Source organism: Bombyx mandarina, chromosome 06 (genome assembly GCF_030267445.1).
Source record: "Bombyx mandarina strain Sakado chromosome 06, ASM3026744v2".
NCBI classification, from domain to species: domain Eukaryota; kingdom Metazoa; phylum Arthropoda; class Insecta; order Lepidoptera; family Bombycidae; genus Bombyx; species Bombyx mandarina.
In genome coordinates this window covers 10308823-10328964 of record NC_143213.1, presented here as the reverse complement: position 1 = coordinate 10328964, position 20142 = coordinate 10308823, and the positions used below count along the sequence as shown (strand labels likewise).

Sequence of the window (20142 nt, the reverse complement as noted above, 5' to 3'; positions counted from 1 at the left end):
TGTTTTTTCCTTTATTGTAAATATTTTTATTTATTTAAAAAAAAGAAAATATTTGAGAAAAAACAAACAAAAAAAAGCCCGCTGAGTTTGTTTCGCCGGTTCTTCTCAGGACTGTGGCTTTTTTTGGAACCGGTGGTAGAGTTAACATTGTTATTTGTATTTTGAAATTCAACAAGTGTGTCATACTGACATCTAAGTTGAAATAAACGATTTTGGATTTGAATTTGAATTTAATCAAAAAACAAATCCTAAGTTGAGTTTTCACTAAAACAAAATCGAAATGAAAACAAGACTATCAAAGAAACATGATATTGAAATACTACACATTACAGTGCAGCGTGAACGATGTATCTCGTTCATATTCAAGTTGCACAAACGGGTTATGCTCCAGAAAGCGTTCGTGCTCGCATTGTCGCAGCGTCGCGTTTGATTTACGATAAAACTGCATGTACCGCTGCATCCACTTACTCTAAATGAGCATTCAATATCTACGAGAACGTTCAAACACTAAGCGAGCACTCAACAATGCATGTTTTACGATCAGAGAACTGCGGCCGCGGACATTTTGTTATTTTGCGAGCTTCTAGAATACGATATAAATATTATTTACGGTTGAAAGATAGGTAGCGTAATGTGAAATTTTCAAAGGTTCGCGTTATTAGTGCGCGTGAAATTATTACTAACAGTGAAGTCGTATTTTATTGAAACGACCATCGTTTTAATCGAAAAATTCGGTACATCAAATTTATGTTCATCATAAAAATAATGTATGAAAATATATTCAAGATAGAAATTTCACTTACATATGTACATACATACATACATACGTTAACAAATACATATAGTTTACACTTATGCTCTCGAATTCAAATTCTCAAAGAACATTTGTGTTTTTAAGGCCGTTCACTGTCTATGAACGCGATGCGTGGCCCAATGGTTTAGTAGTTAGCAGCCTTAACTACTGGGTGGGATTCAATTTCCACTTCGGGTAAGCATTAAAATTTGTGTGAAAACAGGTTTGTTTCCTTCGTGTCCGGATGAAATCTACGTTATATATTATCTATGTTATATAAAATCTATATTACATGTATAATTCAGCGTATAATAGTCGATAACGATCGCATCTCTCTCTGGTTCCCATAGTACATATAATAAAATCTTGATTTGAGCCTAAATGCCCTTGTGTGATTTGTTCTCTATTATTTATTTGTTGTTTTTTTAATGTTCCGCATGTTTATATTAACCACAAACTCGTTCAATAGCTAAAGTATAAAGTAGCCGTTTTAACGTAGTGTTTGTTTTAATTAAAGCTAAATCTGAACAAATTCAGTTCGGAGTCTTCCTTTTTTATCATTAATTTTGAAATGTGCTTCAGCCATAAGTTTTTTTTTCTGAAGTCAGAATTTAGATAAGTACAGAGACAGCAAACATTTGAGTATTTTAAAAATATAAATAATTCAAAAATATATATTAATTTCAAACAATCGTTTAAGAAAATTACAAGGCCAATTTTATTATTAAATACCACTCACTCATAAAGTAAAATATTAAATTTATTACAGTACCAAATTTTGTGTTCTATATACCTACATCATGTTCAAATAGAATACATAATATATTTACCATTAGCTTACTTCAATATTACATTCAAAGAAAATATCTACTGTATAACTTAATTATATAGTTTAACTTTCTCGATTTTAAACAAACCTTGAACAATCACCTTGTTATTTACCGCGCACGAATACATAAGCCTTATCCTGCCTATTTCTACCACGAAACATGATGTCTATGGGCTTCAGTAACCAGTGAATACAAAGTAGGCTTTAAACTCAGCCAATAGCTCTCAATAGCTCCATAATAAATAAATAAATAAATATTTACTAACAATCACGCCACGTTAACTGGTCCCGTGATAAGTTCGTAAAGAACTTGTGTTACAGGTACACCAGATAACGGAAATAAATTTAAGATTTTTACTATACACATACATATATTTAATAGACATCCATAACCCTGGAAAAGACATTTATATTTATCATACAAATATCTTCCCTTGGCGGGATTCGAACCCGCGACCCCCTTGTGTAGTGACCATGTTACTTACCACTACACCAGACGGCCGTTAATAATGAATGAGCTATGATCCAATACACATTAATTAAATTATTTGAAATTATTCTGTAGCATTTCGTGATTAACAAACGCGTGATGGAAAATAATTTCATTTGCGTTTGAATGTTAAATATAGAACTTAATGATACGAATTTGCAAACCGTGAATCAATTAAGTACGATTTTCGTTTTAAATAAAATACAGAAAACAATTTTATATACAAACTAGCGACCCGCCCTCGCTTCGCTTCGGAAACATTAAAACACACATGAAACCAAAAAAATAAAATATTTTTTTTTGTTTAAAAAAAGTAGCCTATGTTCATCAGGGACAATGTCGGCTTCTAATGGAAAAAGAATTTTTCAAATCGGTCCAGTAGTTTCGGAGCCTATTCGAAACAAACAAACAAACAAATCTTTCCTCTTTATAATATTAGTATAGATATAGATGCGTAGATAACACCATCCGACCTAGTTATACCGTGAGGCACCTATGCAGTACAGTTTAAAGGATTCGATTCGACCTCATGTCTCAAGATCTCGAAGTCGCCGTGGCCTAAAGGATAAGACGTCCGGCGCATTCGTCTGGAGCGATGCACCGGTGTTGGAATCCCGCAGGCAGGTACCAATTTTTCTAATGAAATACGTACTCAACAAATGTTCACGATTGACTTCCACGTTGAAGGAATAACATCGTGTAATAAAAATTAAACCCGCAAATTTATAATTTGCGTAATTACTGGTGCTAGGACCTCTGGTGAGTCCGCGCGGGTAGCTACCACCACCCTGCCTATTTCTGCCGTGAAGCAGTAATGCGTTTCGGTTTGAAAGGCGGGGTAGCCGTTGTAACTATACTGAGACCTTAGAACTGATATCTCAAGGTGGGTGGCGCATTTGCGTCGTAGATGTCTATGGGCTCCAGTAACCACTTAACACCAGGTGGGCTGTGAGCTCGTCCACATATCTAAGCAATAAAAATAAATCAATAAAAGATCGGTGAAGGCATTCACAAAGTGTCGTCGGACCTCGGTCGTAAGATCGGTCATCCATATACCAAGTAAAATGAAAAGGAGACAAATACGAATACAATACGAATTGCATAAATTTGCGCTTCAAACATTATTCTAAAGTTTCAGTACAACCCAATAACTACTCTCTTTAACCAGCAAATTCGAACGTACTATTTTTTCAAAACATTATCCTTCAAGTACCTACGTTTTATTCTAGAACTATAATATCAAGAGAAATTAATTGGACGACCGAACAAACAATCGTGTTGTACTTTTTACTGGAGTGGATGGGCCGATTAATTCACGGCCCAATTCATATCGCAATCTGTATACTGTGAAAAGTGAATATTTACGTCAGTTGTTGACAACAGATCGATGTCTGAATCACTTTATCGTATCCTAGTTCGTACCATGCTAGTGCAACTCGCCATACCAGACACTAAATAGGAATTAGGGGGATCGGGAGAAGACTAAGAATCTAAAATTACGTGAGAATGCTACTACTACCACGGACGGGTTGATTGTAAAGTAAGTCGCTTGAGTAGACTTTTTTTGTTTTTTCCTACCTATGCTGATAGCCTTGAGAGACTATTTCAGCTTCACCCTAACGTTGAGTAGACTCGGCTCGCATATTCTTAAATACTAATTAATAGTCGAAAATCATTATCATTATTAACAGTCGAAAAAACACGACTGTTATTAATAAATTGAACAAAACTATTAATATTCCAAAATGCACTATCGTTATTAGTAATCGAAAAGCACTATTAATTCAATAGTCTAACAGTACTTTTGTTTTTCGATAATAGAGATATATTATTATTTTTAATACTCGGAGAACATTATTATTTTAAATATTCGAAAATCACTATTACTCAATAGTATTTTATTATTCAGTAGTATTATATTACTTAATAGTATTTTTTTTATTCAATAGTGCTATACTACTCAATAGTATTAATCTAATGGACTATTGTCCAGAACCACTTTTATTATTTAAATTTGAACAGCATTACTATTAGTTAGAGCCTATGTCTAACATGACTCTAACTTAATTTTTAGAGTGAAGCTATGGAATTTTTTGTGCTTTTAGGTTAGCAAGCATGCTGACGGTAAGGTTTTGTCTATAGGAGACTCTAGAAATCAGCAGTAGTGAATGCTGGGTAGCTTCGAAACATTGGGTGAAAGTCTTGATTGTACTGTAGTGCCAGGATCTGCTCTTTAGAACGAAACCCGCGTTGGCTTCGAGGCAGCACAAGAGGCTGACGATACCTACCCGTGTGGACTCACAACCAATTGAAACAGGCAAATGTTAAATATAACCATGCTAAATTATTTCGTATTGCTTATTATTTAAAATTAAATTATTTCATTATTATTATTATTTTTAAATTATTTCGTAATTTTCTATTGTATTTATGGGTTATAATAAAATCGGAAGCGAATAATTATTACATTAGCTCGTCATCTTGAAGCTATAATTGGATTATTATAATAGATTTGTTGCCGGAGCCGATACTGAAAATCTTTGGAACATTTTTGGAACATTTCTAAAGTAATGCGGTGTTTTGAAGAATACTGTTGTATTATTATTATATAAAAGTACCAATGTATCAAGGCTATATTTTTTATCTATAAAGTGTTCGAAATGCCGAAAATTGTAAATGCATGTATTTGAAATTGATAAATGCAAAATTAAGCCGTTCATGTATTATTGTACATTTAAAAAGGACCAAAGCAATCGAAAAAGGCTTATTGGTATTACAGCTGCTAGCATTAATGTAGTGATTTCTATGGGCTCATTGTAATGAGTTAACGTCATGAGAGCTAATAAAAACGGTGCTGTGTGTGTATGTGTGTATTATGTTATATGTGTGTTTAAAATTCGATTTTTTAGCCTGACTTGCAGTTTTCCATGTCGTATACTTCCATGAGTTTTTTGTACCAATGAGAGGTACATTATTTAAAAACATATTCTTCAAATAACTCGGTACCAGTGTTCTCTTAACCTATTATTTTGTTTCAAGTAAAAGTCTGAAAGATATTCTTACTGAGTATAAGTATGATTTTTACCAACATACTGTTCTATAAATCAGCGAATTTTATAAAATTCTCATTTGGATTTTGTATGATTTATTATAAAAACAAAAAACTTTTAATCAGAAATCATAATATAAATATTTAATATACTAAAAATAGTACTTATACATTTAAAACGAAATCGAAAAATGAATTCTGCGACGTCATTTGTAACTAAAGTCATTTTAAAAACGTAGTGAATAGAAAAGTCATTACTTACCTCCCCTTTATGAAGAAGCATTAAGTAGGTTACCGTATGCACTATATAGTTACTAACATATACAATACACGAAACACTAACTCGCTTATATTAAATTACATTAAAATTACTTACACTAAAATTATTACATTAAAACAAAGTTAATAATTTTTGGAAAGTTGTAGTGCTCGCGTAGAGCGCTCTACGTCAAGCAGCTACGGCGTAGGTCCGCGCTGTCGTAGCGATCGCGTTGAACTGAATAAAAACCACGGTCAGTCCTTACGTTAGCTTCCGAGTACTTATTTATGCTTTGAGTCACGTAATGAACGCGTTGCTAATGAATAATTAGCGAATATAGACTTGTAACTTTTTTTAGAAATATATGTTTTAACAATTAATATCAAATTGATCCAACCTATGGTCCAAAGATATGAAATATCAAGATTTTTAGTGTAAACGAGTAAAATTAGTTAATTACCAACTTGATTTGACTCTTTCGCTTTAGCTCATAGATATCACAGCCGGATTCCTGTCACCCTTGATATTTAAGGTCGAATACAAGATTAAGCCTATGTGGATGCAAATGTCGCTCTGAACAGCTAACGATGCTCTTAAAAATCGAATGAGATCGTTTCGTGATAGAATAAATAAATATAGCGGTGGTATGAACGCTTATGTTCTCAAAATATGATATCCCGAACACCGGTACTCATTTAAGAGAGCAATCCGAGAGAGGGCAACGGGGTATTTAGATAGGAAAATAAGAGCTTCGGACTGCAAGCCTTTCCATAAAGTTCTTGTTTATGGAGATTTGACCAAAATAGGACAATATTGGCAGCTGCATAGTCTATTTTGTGAGAACTATGCTAAATGAAAATTTAGACGACAAAGCGGATTCTACAGCCACAATTTTTTTTTATTGCTTTGATGGGTGGACGAGCTCACAGCCCACCTAGTGCTAAGTGATTACTGGAGCCCGTAGACATATACAACGTAAATGCGCCACTCAAGTGGGTGCGTAATGTTTTTTTTTTTTGCTTAGATGGATGGACGAGCTCACACACAGCCCACCTGGTGTTAAGTGGTTACTGGAGCCCATAGACATCTACAACGTAAATGCGCCACCCACCTCGAGAATGTTGAACAAGTTCATAGTGAGTTAGTCATCTGGTGTTAAGTGGTTACCGAAGGCCATCAACTTCAACCAAGTAAACGCCAGCACCTACTTTAAGACATGAGTGCTAAGTCTAAGTTTTATAGTACATATAGATGTATATGTAAGTATAGTATGAGTGACCGCCTTTAAAAGCGAAACGCATTACTCCTTCATGGCAGAAATAGGCAAGATGATAGCTACCCGTGCAGACTATAAGACGTTCTACCACCAGCTATTACACAAAATAAAAAAATTGCGGGTTTCATTCTACTACACGATGTTATTCCTTCATCGTGGTAATAATTCATAAATATGGGCTAAGTACGTATTATATTAGAAAAATTGATACCTACTTGTGGTATCGGAACACCCTGACAATTGCATTGCTTGATACCAATTGCACCGAGCGTCTTCTCTTTTAAGCCACGACGGCTTAAAAGACGACTTCGTAACTCGAAATTTACTACTCGTCAACGAGAAAACGAGAAACAACCAAGGATTTACGCCGTCGTTACATCACTACTGCTACTGTCAGCCAACAAGTCAGCTCACTGGGGGATACTCGCCATAAAACCGCTCATGCGCAACTTGCAGTTAGCTAATTCACACAAACCTCAACGGGTCGTCCATTTTGCGGGGGGCTAACCCACATTACATTACTATTAGAACTTATTAAATCTTATTTATCCGAAAGAATCCAAAAGGTAGACGTTAAAGGAAAGAGATCTTCCGGTGTCTTACTTAATATGGGTGTTCCTCAGGGTTCCATATTGGGTCCCTTCTTATTTCTTGTGTATATCAATGATTTACCAAAGTTTATTGAAACCCGTCACGAGGTCGTATTATTCGCTGATGATACATCCTTATTGTTTAAAATTAAACGACAATTGGAAGATTATGACGATGTGAATGATGCTATCTCGCGCGTGGTACATTGGTTTAGTGTTAATAATCTGTTATTAAATAACAAAAAAACAAAATGTATAAAATTTACCACACCTAATGTTAGACAAGTAGACACTAATATCATTGTAAGTGGAGAGACACTGGAGCTTGTTGATTCGACAGTTTTTCTTGGTATAACAGTTGATTCCAGGCTGCAGTGGGGTCCTCACATATGCAAGTTAGCGAATAGACTTAGTTCTGCAGCGTTTGCGGTAAAAAAAATACGAACGTATACTGATGAAGATACGGCACGTCTAGTTTATTTCAGTTATTTTCATAGTGTTATGTCCTATGGCATTTTGCTATGGGGCAATGCTGCCGATGTCGAAACGATTTTCATCCTGCAGAAGAGGGCTATTCGTGCTATTTATAATATGCACCCGAGGGAATCCTTGAGGGACAAGTTTAAGGAAATCAAAATTCTAACTTTAGCGTCCCAATACATTTTTGAAAATTTATTGTACGTGCGTAAAAACATTGTAGAATTCCCCAGAGTCTGCGATTTGCATAATGTGAACACTAGGAACAAACATAGGCTTGCGTTGCCGGCAGCTCGAATTAAGAAAATAAGCAACTCTTTCAGGGGGCTGGGTGTACAGCTTTTCAACAAGATCCCACAAAACGTTCAACTACTACCTGTTCATAGATTTAAGAAAACTGTCAAGGAACGTTTGTGCAACAAGGCATATTATAAAGTTAAGGATTTTTTACTAGATGGCACTACGTGGGAATGAGGCGTTCGCTCCTGGCCTTTTCATTTTTCATTATTATTGTTATTTATTTGAATTGTATTTTTTTGACTTGTTTTTTTGTATACTGTAAATATGTTTTCTTGTTTAAAAAAAAAAAGAAAATAGTTGAGAAAATACAAAAAAAAAAAAAAAAGCCCGCTGAGTTTGTTTCGGCGGTTCTTCTCAGGACTGTGGCTTTTTTTGGAACCGGTGGTAGAGTTAACATTTTCTTTTACATTTTGACATTCAACAAGTGTGTTTTTGATGACATCCAAGTTGAAATAAATGATTTTGAATTTGAATTTGAATTTGAAGCACATCCTTACGAATCCATCAGATCCAATAACCTTTGCATTAGACGCCTTCAGCTCTAACAATAGGAGCAGGCGTAGAGACCACGGTAACCGTACTCGTCGAACTCGACAAAGAGTTCGACATGCAACCTAACCCATGCGTCAGCTCGCTCTTTGTACATTTTTAAAGGTTCCACTAACCATTTTAAACCATATAAGACGTGAATCTTTTCATTGGAAGATATTAAAAACAACGTTGTGCCTTTAAATTTTATCGACAAATTTTACTTGAACAAAAACACGAAAATTATTCATCAATACATTTTTCGGGTATATTAAAGCTAAATTGAAACACGTACCGCTTTAATTAAATGAAAACTTACAATCGCAGATAATTTACAAAATCAGAAACAAGTTCGACGTGTTACATTTCATTGCTTAAGAATGCACCTTAAAAACAAGCTGCCAAAGTCTAGATTGCTGTTTCACTTGTGGAGACATTCGACGTCTTGGACTTCACGTCAATAATTACGCATCAATTTCTTTTTTATTCTCTTGTAGGCAGACGAGCATACGGCCCAGCTGATAGTGAGTGATTACCGTCGCCCATGGACCTCAGCAATTCTAGTGGCAGAGCCAAGCCGCTGCCTACCGTTGAATAAAGTATAAAAAAAGATAGAATAAATCAAAGCAATCAAAGTATCAAAGATGATGTAAAAGAAACAGCATTACATAGTTTTAAAACAATAATTGTGCATTAATAAATTTATATTGTCAATAGCATTTTTGTTGCCCTCGATAAAGGACTAGCACACGGTCCCATTGTTGGAGAGTGGTAATCGTCACTTGTGTAAAACAACAATGCCAGAGGCATCTTTCCACTGACTACCGCTTTAGTCTTTCTAAACCTTGTAGCTAGATGGACAATTCACTCGTGAAATAGCACTAGTGAAGCACTGCGAAAAACAGCATATTCTAGAAACGAATGTCCCAAATATAGTAACTTAAAACGCACTGTAAACGTTAAGATAAGAATTATACCTACAATATAAGATAAATTTATAGTTAATCTATAGTTTATTAGGAGTCGTTTTTTGATGTGAAACATCTATAGCCGCACGTAAAACCGATTTCTGGCGTGGCGACGCATGCCGTGGCGACGCGTCGCCACGCTACATGATGGTATATATATACAGTCTATATGCAGTAGTGTGTACGGTGTGGCGACGCGTCGCCATGCGCATTCGACTGTGCGATTCTCTCCCCCGGCGTTAAGCCATCTCTCTCGCTACACTGAGCTGGGATACCTATAGTAGTGCATACAGTGTTGTTTACTACAATACACATAACCTGTGTTTGAGTTGAAAACAAATTATTTTTTCGTAATATTTTATTTTATCATTATGACATATTTAGTTCCTATCTGTTCTTTTCTGCATATTACTTTTACAAAATAATGTCGATGTTTCACATCTGCCAGGCGTCCCGTGACGGCCACATTTTTTTGTTCAAAACATCCGACGAAGGCCAAAAAGAATTCGATACTTGACTATCGTTTTATTTTGATACTTGGAATTATCATAACGCAGAGGAAAGCCTCGCTGCCGTCAGCGTAGCTTTAAGCTTAGATGAAGATAGTGGGACGAATTGGATGGTTTGCGGAACGATCGGAATTCGAGCCCTCTGAATTGCGAATCTTGGGGAATTGTTTATGATAAACATAGTGAAATACTAACATTATGGTTTTACTTTTTGGCTTGTACAGAAATAGTATTTATTGCTGATCACATTCTGCCAGGTCTACTGGCCAGTGGCCTTAAAGAGCTATTTAGGCCTCACTTCAAGTAGTGTCCAAGCTCACGGCATTTAGCCTCAGAAAGTTTGCTAAGATCTCGGTTGTAATGCAGCCGTGAGGTTCCCATTTTAAGACAGTCGACGGTCTTATTTAACTTGTAGCTTTCACAAAGTGAGCCACGGCACACGCAATGTGATTGATCTCTGTGGGATCAAGTGATCACTTAACCCTAAATAGTCATTAAGCTCGTTTGCCTATAAAAAGCATCTGTTTATCTATCTTGGCCGTAAAACACATCTAATTGGAATAAATCAAATACATACAAAACGTACACTTAAAAACAGATCAACATATTGAAGTGTTATCTGACATTGTATAAGTACAGTTAGAAGTTCATAGATCTTATATCGATAACATCAATTATTAAAGTAAAAATGAATCCTAGTATAAAATCATGCTATGTTTGATGAGATCAAATTTCTGTAAGGAACACAATAGTGCAGCAATTTTATCAACATTACAAATCACCGTATACAGATGGCAGGTGTGCCAATAGTAGCGGCTATGTACCTTGACGTAATTCACAGACCTGTGGCACTTACGAGCAATTTCGGTGAAACAACAGTTTCAGTAATAAATTAAAATGTAACTACTATTAAAGGAAATAGGGTTATATTTACCTATCTATGCAATTATTTAGTTTAATGTATACAACAGACAAGAAGGCGAAGACTAAAATGATTGTAATATAACAGTAACTAATGTTCAATTAACAAATAAACTTGCTCCATTAAAAAAACGGATTTGAAACAAATTATAAATTACAACAGCAATAGCGTGAGGGAAAGAATTAAAGTAATAATTACGTTGCATGCGATGAGTTTAGCGTTTTAAGTTACATGCATTGGACTTGCGACGATGACTCGTTATGTGAAGTAACAGTTGAGAATAGCCAGTATCTCAACGCAAAGTGGGCGTATTCTCTTCTACCAATTTCTGTGGAGTAATAGTGTGTTCCTATTTGCATTTAGTTGCCTGTTTCCCACACTTGAAACTTAGACCTCAGTGCGACCAACGTCATTCGCCTCGTTGTGACTTAAGCCTTTGGTAATTAGTTCATCAATAAAATATGTCTACCTTATCTCATTAAAGCAATAACTAATTGATTAGCCAATCTAGGAATGCAAATTTGGATAGGGATTATTTGCACATATTACAGATGCATGATGGGGAGCGCGTTATAAGAAGATTTTGATGAACTGTATGAGAGGATCTGCGAGATAAAGATAAGTACAGAGATAACTTATGATAGGCCTGAATGGAAAAAGAGGACATGATGTGCTAGCATTGTTGGATTTAGGCTTGATGCCGCCCTAGGCCCTATTGATCGCGCCGCCCTTAATGTTAGAATGAATTCTATGAATTTTGATACAATATTTTAAATTTAAAATAACTTAGTGATTATAAATTTTTTTTTGCCACCTATGCCATGCCATGCCGCCCTAGGTCCAGACCTCACGGGCCTAGGCGTAAACCTATCACTGTGTGCTAACCCTACATAGTGTGATAAAGAAAAGAAGAAGAAGATTACGGACACGATAAACGCTATCTCTTATCCCTTTTAATTATTTTTACACTAGATGAGTGAATAAACTCAAGTTTCACCTGTGAAGACATTATTTGGAGAAAATAGACGTTATTTCTTCGTTAATACCACCCAAGTTGTGGCATGACGACGGTCTCAATTTTAACATCCTTTCATTAGCTCGTTATGTCTGCAGGTACGTCTTAAACTAGGATGGGGCCCTTGGGCACACAAGAATTTGAGGCCCTTTTGGAAAGTAAAAAAAGCGAATTATAATAACATTTTTTTACTGAGTATGACCATTTATTATAGGTAATCAAATACAGTATGATATAATATGTCATTAATGATATTAGAATGCTGCTGGTTTTTTGGTTACGATTTCGATAACGGTTTCTTTCGGGATTTCTGTTCAGCAAAATCTTCTATTATAGTCATAGTATATGCCTTGTAAATACCTTCTGATTACTGATTTGTGAAAAGAATGTAATGTGCCCGACAAAAATGTTTTGAGAATAAACGTGTGAGAGAAATTGTCGGTCTTTCGGGGCCCCTGAGAATGGGGGCCCTGGGCACGGGCCCCATGTGCCGTTATGGTAAAAACGGTATTGTATGTCTGTCATCATGTCAATCATGAAAATCATTTAATTTTAAAACATATAAGGTCGGTTTCGGTAGGCAGCGGCTTGGCTCTGCCCTTGACATTGCTGAAGTCCATGGGCGACGGTAACCACTCACCATCAGGTAGGCCGTATGCTCGTCTGCCTACAAAGGCAATAAAAAAAAAGGAAAAAGAAAATAATTTATAAATTTTTTTATCGTTGGAAAATTATTCTGTTATATTGGTAGCGATTAATTATTTTGTATTTGAATAAATGATAATTTGAATTAAGAACTGGTAACACTGAACGAAGTTACGTTTGTCATGGCGGGCGAACTTTAAGTCATTCTATTATCTTGTGGACAGCGGTCGCACGTGGCGATCTTACAAAACCCATTGGCTCTAAATTATCAATTATTACTAAAAAAAATTTATTGCCCTAGTACGCAGACGAGCGTACGGCCCACCTGATGGTGAATGGTTACCGTCGCCCATGGACTTCAGCAATGCCAAAGGCATAGCCAAGCCGCTGCCTACCGTTAAATCTTGCAATCCTTTATGATTAAGGTAATTTAGGCGTATGTATAATTAAAATAGTGTAGAGTCAACACTACAGTCTACATATTTCAATGTCACCTGAAGTTGAACGCCCATCATGGAATCCTTTGCTGACAATTTCAGGAATCCATCATATGCTGGTGGTAGGACGTCTTGTGAGTCCGCACACAAGTCGTCGTAGCCTAAAGGATAAGACGTCCGGTGCATTCGTATCTAGCGATGCAACGGAGTTCGAATTCCGCAGGCGGGTACAAATTTTTCTAATGAAATACGTACTAAACAAATGTTCACGATTGACTTCCACGGTGAAGGAATCACATCGTGTAATAAAAATCAAACCCGCAAAATTATAATTTCCGTAATCACTGGTGGTAGGACCTCTTGTGAGTCCGCACGGGTAGGTACCACCACCCTGCCTGTTTCTGCCGTGAAGCAGTAATACGTTTCGGCTTGAAGGGTGGGGCAGCCGTTGTAACTATACTTGAGACCTTAGAACTTCTATCTCAAGGTGGGTGGCGCTTTTACGTCGTAGATGTCTATGGACTCCAGTAACCACTTCACACCAGGTGGGCCGTGAGCTCGTCCACTCGTCTAAGCAATAAAAAGTTATAACAGCTTTCCTTCAAGGTGTGTTAAAGCCAGAACACGTAACTCCATCGCGGCAAATAGGCAGAATTATATAATAGTACCTAAGCGTGCACTTTCACTACACTCTCGACCATAATTAATTACACAATTTCATGAATTATGCGGGCTTTTTCATATTAAATTTTGTTTTTAATTCAATTTAAGTTTTTCGAAGTCATGATAATAATGCGTCTACGTAAATAGCACTGTTGTTTTAAGAGCTACACCCCGAGTTCGTACGCCCAGCACGAAAACTATTACGTTCATACCATTTACGGGAATATCCCACTGATTATTTTGTACCGAACGCATTATATTTATTTTCCGTATTAAAATACATTTGTACGACTTTAGCTTGAAGTCCGTGTACAATTGTAGAACTTACAATATAAAAATTGATCGTTAATAAAACAAGCCAAGTAATTCAGGATTAATGTTGGATGCTCATCGCCCGTCACAGACATCGACAATGCTAAAGACACAGTCAAACTACAGTCTACTGCTACGAGCTCTTTTCTAACATTGTTTAATCTATCTTCTATCTATATATATAAAAATGAATTGCTGTTCGTTAGTCTCACTAAAACTCGAGAACGGCTGGACTGATTTGGCTAATTTTGGTCTTGAATTATTTGTGTTAGTCCAGAGTTAGTTAAAAGGTATATAAATATGAAAATGCTCGGAATTAAATAAAAATAACAATTTTGTTTTTCCTTTGACGTGTCCCCCGTCGGACGGATTCCTTTTGTTTCTTTCAAGTTTATTTTATACAAAACTTTACGTCTTTCATTTATCGATTGGGGCACTACGAAGTCTGCCGGGTCATCTAATAAAAAATACAAATACCGGAAACGGTATTAAAGGATTAAATTTTACTTTGAAATTCATTATTTAACGGCCGTCTGGTGTAGTGGTAAGTGACATGGTCACTACACAAGGGGGTCGCCGGTTCGAATCCCGCCAAGGAAAGATATTTGTATGATAAATATAAATGTATTTTCCAGGGCTATGGACGTCTATTAAATATGTATGTGTATAATAAAAATCTTACATTTATATCCGTTATCTGGTACCTGTAACACAAGTTCTTTACGAACTTATCACGGGACCAGTTAACGTGGCGTGATTGTTAGTAAGTATTTATTTATTTATTTACTTATTATTTATTATAGACGTAATCTGCTTCGATGCGATGATAAAATCTCAAAGAATTCTTCAGAGCACTTCTCCCCTAGCAAGAAACGCATAGCATTTTATTAAATAAAAACTTTTGATATTTACCCGTAATAGAATCAAATAACGTAGTAAATAACAAAGCTTCGTGAAAACAAACAACAACCAGCTTACTCGATATTCACTATAACTAGGTAATTACCTCCCTTTATTGAAAAACCTTGACTACAAGGTGATACATCAATCGATATATGACGCAATTCCGACTTACAGAATGTACTTATAAGTACACCGATACAAATACCTTAATTGTGCTAAAGATCATAATGCTCTGGTTCTTGAGACAATTAATTAAACTTTTGGTCGTATATGTAAAAGAAATCATAGTTTATTTTCCAAATGGTACTGAGTTATAATTTGTCTTAAAATTTTCGGTAGAAGCTAAACACTTTTGTTCGTGAACTTAGTATTGTCTTTAGCTTTTGCGAGTCGTAGATATAATTAAAACTAAGTTTGCAGCTTAATTTCGCGTTCTTTATTATCATTACATTAATTACGACGTTTTTAATACTTTACAGTATTCGTGAATTAAATTAAAATTGTTATAACAAAAAATATAGGTGTCCGTAACGTAATATCGGGATGTAATAATATAATTATTTGTTAAATGCACTTATTTGTAAATACCCAAACGTTAAATAGAAATAGGAGACATCAGTTATCAAACGAATTAAAAGTATAAACAATTTTAATTTTATCTACTACACGCGCAAACTAAAGAAAACACTATAAAGAATACATTTAGTGTATCTAGTTTATATTTGAACTAGCGACCCGCCCTCGCTTCGCTTCGGAAAAATTAAATTTTATTATTGATTTTCGTACCGCAGGTGACACCGCGGGGCGAAGCTAGTCTAAAAAAAGTAGCCTAAGTTACTCCTTATATCATTAACTACCTATCAGTGAAAGTCTTGTCAAAATCGGTTCAGCCGTTCCAGAGATTACCCGGAACAAACAGACAGACAGACAGACAGACAAAAATTATAAAAAATGTTATTGTGGTGTATGTAGCGTATACATGTAGTAAAAAGCGGTTATTTCAATATTACAAACTGACACTCCAATTTTATTTATGTATATGTATAATAGATTAGTCGCTATCTTCTTACGAATACAAATTACAAAAGTCGTGCTGAAAATTATAAACGAATTAGTTCACATTTTCTTATTATACAAACTACAACAATCAACTGTATTCGTGTGCAGTTCGCATTTCACTAAGTATTTTGCATACATAATAATATCGCTTTAACTTTTGTTGCTGCTTTGCATTAAAATTACTGTAAAATTGTACGAAGTGCACATTTCCGCTTCGTAAATTTGTAAGTCTTAACTAATGCTAATGTTTCTTGCAGCTTAGTTCCGAGTTAGTAACCACTAATAAAATAAAACTAAAATCAATAAATATTAGGTCTTCACCTGCGAAATTGTCGTTTAGTTTAGACAAACATATATATAATACCAAACAAACATTACATATAAATATTTTTATTTTGTATCATTTAAAAAATGCACCCATGGTATCAATGGATATCTATCCGTGTATTGGTAACTTTTCAATGCCCTTCTTAAAGAAATTAGATCTACGGGAGTTATCAAACTTTTCAAAGGTATTCTGCACTGCCTCTTGAGTGTTAATTTTTTTCTCTCTCAAGAAATTGTTGAAGCTTGGAATAAGCTGATGCCATTTGATGAGAAGCTGTGACGAATTATACTGGCACTATACCATTTCCAAACAGTGATCATGACTTTTTAGGTGTAAGTTTAGGGCATTGCTTAAATGCTAAACTAGAATCTAACCAACAAGATGAACACTTACTATTATCAAAAAGAATCCATTTTTTATGGCAAGTGACAATGCGGTTCGAAATCCCTTTGTTTCTGTGTCTGTTAAGCTACGCAAGGCATGCCTTAACGCGTTCGTCGCGCTGGCGATTTTTCAGATCATGCGGCTTAGCCACTAAAACTTTTTTTTATTAACTTGCAAATTTGACGCAAATGTACCGATACTATTTTGATGCTAACGTTAACAGCTGCTGCTAGTTCAGCAAAAGATAGAGCAGCTATCACTATCGCCTTTATTTCGTCGTTGTTGACTTTGGTTTTCGGGGGATCACAGTACTCATTTTTCAACTCAAAGTTTCCATGTCGGAAGCGTTCAAACCAATAACGAGTCGAGCGTTCTTTTGTAGTGTTCACTCCGTACACGTCATTAATGTTGGATGCCGTTTTTGCGGCATTGCAACTGCCAATGAACTCGTATTACGTAACTGCTCGGATTTTTATCGTGTCCATATCGATGAAAAAGAAACAAATGTAGGTATATAGTGGAAACGAAACACTAATTAATAAACAAATGATTTAATTTGAAAATAGAATTCTATATTAAAAGATAAAATTGAATATACCATTTATTGTCAGCTATAATAAATTAGGTTTTAAATGGCCAGTGTAAAACTTAATAGGTATCATTATTATTATTGAAAATTATTTTTGAGAAACCAAAGTCGTCAGCGTCGTCATGTACATTTTTTTATTGCCCTTGTAGGCAGACGAGCATACGGTGCCTGATGGTGAGTGATTACCGTCGCCTATGGACTTCAGCAAAGCCAAGCCGCTGCCTACGGTTGAGTACTCTCTACAAGCCTCGTTTGAAGAAAGACAAGTCATAGCGCTCGGGAACATTATTGTGAATTTTGCAATAGAAAGTGATACTCCTGTGAACCTAATATTTCCGATGTCCTATCCATCAATTAGCGTAATATTCCGTCTACATTCTGAGCAAAAAAACTATTTTTTCGTAAATATAAATGCATACGTGCACAAAAACTATGCTTGATACGTGCTACGTGCCTGCCTAATCAAATAGTGAATCGTTTTTTTCTTTCTTTCTATAAAACATTGCTCGAGTAGGCACATGAGCGTACGGCCCACCTAATGGTAATGGCTTACCTTCGCTCATCGACGTCAGCAATGCTAGGAACAGAGCCAAGCCGCTGCCTACCAAACATTACAACTACTAGTTTTTATGCATAACGAAATCTTAAAATTTGCTAACATTTTCCGTTTCCATCAAATGATATCCTCTTCTCGCATTAAAACTGTATAACCTCAAAACTTACTAATTTTACAGGAGAGTGTTTCAAAGGTTGAACATGTCATATTTTTAATATTAAACGTCTTTGTAACATTTTTTTTTACCAGTTACATTATCTGTCTTTTAAAGTAAGATAAAATTATGTAAAAATTGTGTTAACAGTAGTCAAAACATTAGTAACCTAAAAAATGAAATTAAAGTTAAACTACGCTCTTTTAACAGTATTTATGAGAAAAATACCGGTGATACCAAATGATTCCGCATATATTTTTTTTTTTTTGCACAGGAGAAAATCGCCAGATCCCCACCCGCGCGGCAGGTGGGGTATGTGGGAGTTGAACCTCACTAAAAACTCCTGCCGCTCACAACCGGCGCCCTACCTCGGACCGGGCCGGAGCCCAGTCGGGGCTATTGAAACGGCGGGACAGGGTTGACGCAGAGCACATTACATCCATCCCACCGTCCCACGGACGCCGGACCGGCGGCCGCCAGCGACACGACCACCGGTTCCCTCGTTCAGCGGGCCGAGAACCCGCTTTGATGGCGCCGCGTTACACCTTCCCCCAGAGCGGTCGGGGGAACGCGGTCTACCATCACCCGACTTTCCTACTGCGGGTGAGCGTGCAAAGCACGCCACCCCACGTCTGGGTCTCTCCCCGCACAAACGGGTGGGACCCCTAGCTCTTAGGGGGCCAGGTCACGGATACGACCCCGGTCCCGACCTGTGCTCGGCGGCGGCGGATTTATGCGTAGTGAGGAGAGCTTTGCCTCACTCGCCCCGCCGCCTCCTTCTGCGAGACGGTGCACTCGCAGAAGTCGAGCATAGCCTTCCATGACTCATCGCCGCCAAGCATCGATGCCACGACGCCAGGCAGCGACAAGTCAGGTCCTATCTTTGCGACCAGGACACGGCGCTGCACCTCCCAAGCGGGGCAGACAGCGAGCGTATGCTCCGCCGTGTCCAGGTCGTGTCCACAATGGTGACATCTCGTCGTCGGCTCAGCCACTATCCGGCGCAGGTACTTCCCGAAGCATCCGTGCCCGGTCAGCACCTGCACCAGACGAAAGGTGAGACGTCCTTCGCCACAATTCACCCAGTCATCAAAGACTGGGTAAACCGCCTCGACGGTCCGTAGCCCCCACGTGGGGTTGGCCAATCGCCTCAACCACGACTCGAGCACGGACCGCCGAGAATGGGCCTTCTGCGCCCGCAGCTCACTTTCGGGGAGACGCGCCACGCCCCGAGCACGAAGCTCGCTGCGCCACCGATAGTCGGCAGCGAGCGACTCCGCCTCCAGCTCCCATGGCGGCGTCCCCGCCAACACACACGCCGCCTCGAAGGAGACGGTGCGATTTCCGCGGATGACCCTGATGGCAACGGTGCGCTGCGGCCGGCGCAGGAACCGAGCCATAGTGGCCCGGTTGCGCGGCTCAGCCCATACAGGTGCACCATACAGGTGCACCATCGATCGCACCACCCCCGCGTAGAGGCGGCGCACAACCTGATCCGGTCCCCCAATATTCGGGAGCAGCCGGCTCAAAGAACCGGCCGTCCTCATCAATCGGGGGACCAGCTCCGCAAAGTGAGCACGAAAAGCCCACCGGCTGTCCAACACGAGGCCGAGATACTTCAACTGCACCCCGACCCCTATCCGGACGCCTCCAATCACGATGTGAGTGTCAACGGGTGGCACCCTCCGCGGCCCGTGAAACCACAGAGCCTCGGATTTACTGAGCGCCACGTCGAGACCCAGCCTCCTTATCCTTCCAACCACGAGGGCCACTCCCGCTTTGGCGAGACGGGCAGACTCTCTATAATCATCCCCCCGGGCCACGACCAACGTGTCGTCCGCGTAACAAATAACGCGGAGGCCCGGGAGGAGGGCGCCCCTCAGCACCCAGTCGTACCCGATATTCCACAAGAGGGGGCCGAGAACCGACCCCTGCGGAACACCATGCACGACCGGAAAACGATGAAGGGTCCCACCATACCCGGTACATACGACCGACCTGGCCCCCAAATAGGACCCAACCAGCCGGCGGAGGTAGAAGGGCACTCCATGCCTCTCCAGTGCCCCCCCTATCACAGTCCAGGGCAGAGTGTTAAATGCGTTGGCGA

The 20142-nt window shown here is 38.0% G+C and overlaps 1 protein-coding gene and 1 long non-coding RNA gene across 2 annotated transcripts in view; one reads left to right on the top strand and one right to left on the bottom strand.

Moving 5' to 3' along the window:
• Positions 1–5646, bottom strand: part of Sol1 (CUB domain-containing protein Sol1) — a 320961-nt gene extending 315315 nt beyond the window's left edge. The window contains exon 1 of the mRNA XM_028179067.2: positions 5424–5646. The gene's annotated coding sequence lies outside the window, so the exon portion shown is untranslated. The remainder of the gene's footprint in view (positions 1–5423) is intronic.
• Positions 1–20142, top strand: part of LOC149502829 (uncharacterized) — a 510125-nt gene that overhangs the window by 148294 nt on the left and 341689 nt on the right. The gene's annotated exons all lie outside the window — the stretch shown is intronic.